At 33.8% G+C, this 5,939-nt stretch overlaps 1 pseudogene; it reads left to right on the plus strand.

Moving 5' to 3' along the window:
* Positions 1 to 2,048: 2,048 nt before the first annotated feature.
* On the plus strand, positions 2,049 to 4,222 carry LOC120182517 (annotated as a pseudogene).
* Positions 4,223 to 5,939: the final 1,717 nt, after the last annotated feature.

Consider the following 5,939-nt stretch of genomic DNA (forward strand, 5'->3'; position numbering starts at 1 on the left):
AGATGAGGCATATCATCACCATTAAAGAGATTTGATTGTCGAGTAGAGGCATTTTTGTCGTGGTAAAAAAGTTTGGCATGTGCTCCACCCTTGAAGTAGAATTTTATGAAGTGTATGAAGGATTGTGTTGTGCATGGAATAGAGGAGAACGTCAAACTACAGTAAAATCTGATAATCATAAGTGTTACGAGTGTTTCAGAGAAAAACATTATCGGTAAAATTATTTATGATTGTTCATTATATTTAATTGATGTTGAGACAACGATGGATAATAATCCTCACATATATATTTCACAAAGCGATCAAAGTGATAGATGATATGACCAAAATGGCCACATATATATTTCACAAAGGGATCAAAGTGATAGATGATATGACTAAAATGGCATGGGATCTCCCATGGGCTGCCATGAGTTTAATAGCTCCCAAAGAAGATGGTTGGAGCATTGCATATGGATTGTAGACAACTAGAGATGGTAGTAGTAATATAATACGATTTTAATTTCTATTTTCAACAATAAAATATTGAAATTTATAAAAAATTTAATTGAGAATTCGAAAGCTAGAGATAGAAGTTGATAACTCTGAGATAGTGTAGGTAGTTTGACAACTTTCTTCTGTTGTAAGAGGACATGCACTTGTGGACAAGATTTTAAAATTTATTTAAGATGATTAGGAGGTCAATATTAAGCTTATTAAAAGGGAAGAAAATGTCACTGTAGATACACTGATCAAGATGAGTCTAATAAATATATTGACGAAAAGTAGTTCTTGACACCCCTTATGCGACTGCAACACTCGCCCTTATAGACGAATAAATTAGTGCTTAATTTGTAATCTATATTCCTTACCAATAAAAAATAAAATAAACAACGTCACCTATTACTATTGTATTACCTTAAATACTATAAATTTCATTAAAACATAACTAATTAGGATATTTACATTTAATATATAAAATTTATATTATCATTATCAGACATCATTCTAATTTTAATTAACATTAAATTTCAACAAACCTTCTCTTAAAAAAACAAATGCCACATTAATTACATTAATGGTCTTGTATATATAACCTTAATTAGACAATTAAGGTTTGTCGATTATGCAGTATTAAGTAAACAAAGTCAGTATAAAAACATTTAATATTTAATGAGATCATTTCATTATTCTTAATAATACTTTTTGTTTTTTCAAGTTATTAATTAACACACTATTAATACTATAAAATAAGAGTCTTTTTAACCTAAATAGGAGTCTTTTAAATTAAAATGAAATGTAGAGGGTTAAATGTTTCAAAAAAAGGACAAAACGATTAATTTGTCAAATGTTAGAGGTTTTTTGCCCTAAAATGAAATGAGGGCCAAATTGCTCCAAAAAAAAATAGAATGTGGGCAAAATGATCATTTCGATAAACATTAGGGGCTAATTTTGATGTTATGCCTAAATTATTAAATTGATTGGTCAACACAACTATATATGTAGGGATGGCTAAAACTCAACTCGACTCAACTTGGAAAAATTCGATTCGAATTGATTTCAAGTTATAATTTCATAAACTTGACTCGACTCGAAAAAAAATTAAAGTTCAAATCGAGTTGTAAAATGCAACTCGAATAACTCGAATTTTTTAGTAATTAGTGGATTGATTTTTAAGTTTGAGACTTCATCAACTCATTATGATATATATATATCACGTATGAAATAAATATAAAAGAATTATACACGTATTTATATATAGTTATAAAAAATTATTTAAATTGAAATCAAATAATATTATAATATTAAAATATATATAATTACATTTAAATAGAAACTAAAAAATATCACTCAACTCGACTAGACTCAAAAAATATCTAATAAATTTTTTCGAATAACTCAAAATTTTTTAACTAAGTAAACAAAAGTATAAATGAATTGGCAAGTCGGTAATTAAATTGGAAGTGAGGATCAATATGGAAATTAACTCTTTCACAATCATTTTTTTATTAAACCGACAACTTCAATAAAAGGCAGGCTAGCTTGGGTTGATTCACCGAGTACGTTGTCGGCCTCTAAGCAAAAAAGAAGGAAAAGAAAAAATGGGCGTGGTATTCAATCCCACCAAGACACTCCCTTCGTTTGCTCTTCAACCCATGGCCAGGCTTAGGCCTCCCAAGGTTTCAATGGTCTCCACTCTCCCCCCTCGCTCCAAGTTAGTCTCTCTTCTTCTTCTTTACCTCTTCTCCTTTAGTTTTTATATGATTTTCGCTTTGGCTCTTTCTCCATTATTGTTATTGAACTTTTCTCGCCGTATTCCGGTGAAGTTACGGATGATCTTAATCCGCAATGGGTTTTTTTCGTCGTCAAAAGGCGTTGATCGGAGCAACAATATGGTGCACAGGCTGCCCAAAAATGGGTCATATGGTGCACCGGGTTCCCGATCTGCCGTGACGGCCAAAATCTTCCCAAGTCGATGCTAAAACGTAGCACCGGGGACCATGTTCTGGCCGGTGGTAGGTGACATTGACAAGTACGAGGGAAATAGAAACGGAAAAGAAATAATAAAAAAGAAAAACAGAGAAAGTAATTCATTTAATAGCTAAGTTGGTATGGTTTGACTTGTCACGTGGGATAGATTTGTAATAATCATAGATTCTAAATCGATATCATAAAATAAATATTAATCTTAATTTTTATTTCCAATGATTAATCAATTCATTTCATGAAAAAATGTGCCATTTATGTGGGTATTTTCAACTTGTTTTTAAAGGTTTTATGCATGTATGCCAGTATGTGGGCATTTAGTAGTTTTTTTTGGAAGGTTATATTTATGAATATATGTATAGTAAAAGTATTTATATTAATAGTACGCGTGATTATAATGTAATATTGTTATAATTTTTTGAATTTTTGAATCAATTCGGTTTTACTTGATGCAGAGAGGCTGAATCTCTAGAACGGCCTTTCATGGCTCCCAAGCTGGTGCATCAGGCCTCCCACACCATGCCGCCCCATAAGATTGAGATCTTCAAATCTTTGGATTATTGGGCTAGGGATAACATTCTGATTCATCTTAAACAAGTAGATAAGTGCTGGCAACCCAAGGATTTTCTTCCCGACCCTTCGTCCGATGGATTCGCGGACCAAGTCAGAGAACTTAGAGAGCGGGCAAACGAGATTCCCGACGAGTACTTCGTCGTGTTGGTAGGCGATATGATCACCGAGGAAGCCCTTCCCACTTACCAAACAATGCTTAATACCTTAGATGGAACTCGTGACGAAACCGGTGCTAGCCCTACTTCTTGGGCTACTTGGACCAGGGCTTGGACAGCCGAAGAAAACAGGCACACCGATCTACTTAACAAGTATCTCTACTTGTGTGGGAGAGTGGACATGAGGCAAGTTGAGAAAACGATTCAGTATTTGATCGGATCCGGAATTGTAAAATCTTTCCGACATTATTTACCCTCTTCTCATTGTAATTGATCACATTGCAAAATACATGCATTCGTTAAGCTCGATTCTGCATTCTGATTGATCATGTATGTTTTATAGGATCCGGGTACGGAGAATAGTCCTTATCTGGGATTCATTTACACAACATTCCAAGAAAGGGCAACTTTTATATCCCATGGAAATACGGCTAGGCTTGCCAAGGTGCATGGCGACATGAATTTGGCACAATTATGTGGTTCAATTGCTGCGGATGAAAAGCGCCACGAGACAGCATACACTAAAATCCCGAAAAGATTTTCGAGATTGATCCTGATGGATCCGTCCTGTCCTTTGCCGACATGATGAAGAAGAAAATCTCCATGCCAGCACACTTGATGTACGACGGGCAAGACGAAAACCTTTTCGATAACTACTCGTATGTGGCACAGCGAATCGGGGTTTACACTGCCAAGGACTATGCTGATATAGTCGAGTATCTGGTGGAGAGGTGGAAGGTAGAGGAACTGACCGGACTATCACCAGAAGGGCGTGAAGCACAGGACTTTGTGTGCAGACTTGCACCGAGAATTAGAAGGCTGGAGGAGAGAGCTCAATTGAAGGCCAAGGAAACAAGAAGTGTTCCATTCAGTTGGGTTTCTGGCAGACAAGTTAAGCTCTAAGTTACAAATCCTCCAACTGCTACTTTGTCTTACGTTTTAATGCAAAATAAGGGGAGGAAGTGTTTGGTTGGGGACGTAAGTGAAGTTGTTTATGTTGTTTTTGGTTTGTGTTGGGCAAACAATGAAATATCAACTTCTTCCTCCTATTTCATCAAACCTTATTGTCATAATCATTTTTAGGTGAACTATGATTTATTTTTAAAAACAGTTACGATTTTAATTTAAAAAATATGTGATTTTAAATTAAATTGGATAAAATTGGATAGAGTCGACATCGGCCTTTGGGTTAGGTAGGTCGAATATTTAAAAACGTCTTTTAAAAATAATTTTAAGAAAAATCATTTTAAGACAAAAACTGGTCCGCGTTTATCAAATATTTTATTAAAACAAGTTCGGGAGTCGGTTACGCGTGAAAGGATTAGCACTCCCACAACGCCCAAAATTAGTACTGTGTCGTTACATGTTGTCGTAATGGTGGAAATTATAAATTGAATATAAAATTAAATTATGACCCATTTATTAAAATTTGATTAATTTGTTTCGAATTAAATAATTAGAGAAAATTCTTAAAGAAATCTCAATTAACAATCCTCGGTCAGGAAAACTAACTCGAATATTTCTTATTAGTTAAAGAATATTCCCCTTATTGATATTAAAAAACGTGAATCAAATATAAAATGAAAATCGATATTCGCATAAAATACATCGCTATTTAGTAACATACATTGTTCAATTTAAAATAAAAAGAATTAATTAGCAAAATAAAATTAATTTTATTTCAAGTTCACATTTATTCGAACGTCGTATCGTATTACACCACTTCGATCAAGTAATATTTTCTACGCCCATTATACAAATCGTTGTTATTGAAAATATTTGAAGAAAATACTTAATAACGAATTTTTAAGAGGAAATTTTATTTATATTTATATGCTAAATAGTAATTAACATTATTATGCATCCCGTGATTGTTGTTTATCAATTCCAATTTCTAAATACTGTCTTTTCATATGAATCATTGAAAAGGATATCATTTTTAATTGTTATTTTCAAAGCTTTCTGATTCTTAATTTAAAAAAATAAAAGAGAAAATAATTTCAGTGACCGAAAATGCCTTGTAATATACGATTTTGATCAATTTTTTTTGGATTTGCCAAAATGACCAAGTAAATCGCAATGCGATCGATAATTCGCAACGCGATCTCCGGTATCGCAAATCAGTTTCCAGATTCGCAACGCGATAGTGACTATAATGTAACATGTGAAAAATAAAAAGGATTGAACACAATATTAACTCGTTTTCATTTTATGACCAAAATAAATAGATTACAAGGATGAGGGACCTGGGTTATTATTATCCCCTAAGAGTTGATAAAACACGGTTACCCTAGGCCAAAACGATATCGTTTTGGGGTGTTTAAATACCCCTTTTATCCCCCTTTGGCTAAAAACCCTTCCCCATTTCACTCAACCGTTTTTTCTTATCTTCTTCCTCTCTACTTTCTCTTTCATTTTCTTTTTCCATTTCACAGAGAGAAAACTCTCCTATGGGAGATGAAACAAAACCCTTCGGTCACCGAAAATTGGTGGCCACGAAAAGCTTACCCCTTTAAGTAACCCTTTTCCTGCCTTTACCCTCTCAAATCTCAACCTATCTCTAAGAAAACCCTAAAAGCTGAACCCCAAAACCACACTAAGGGAACGAGATTTTTACCTTGCTTGGGTGGGTTCCTTGGTTTGATGAACAAAAGGTGACTAATAAGGTAAGGTTCTTTTTTTTGTCTACTCGTTTTTTTAGATCTAGTACTCTTCCGTTTTTTTTCCGAAAACTCTCCCTTCCCA

Source organism: Hibiscus syriacus, unplaced genomic scaffold (genome assembly GCF_006381635.1).
Source record: "Hibiscus syriacus cultivar Baekdansim isolate YM2019G1 unplaced genomic scaffold, ASM638163v2 tig00112674_pilon, whole genome shotgun sequence".
Lineage (NCBI taxonomy): Eukaryota > Viridiplantae > Streptophyta > Magnoliopsida > Malvales > Malvaceae > Hibiscus > Hibiscus syriacus.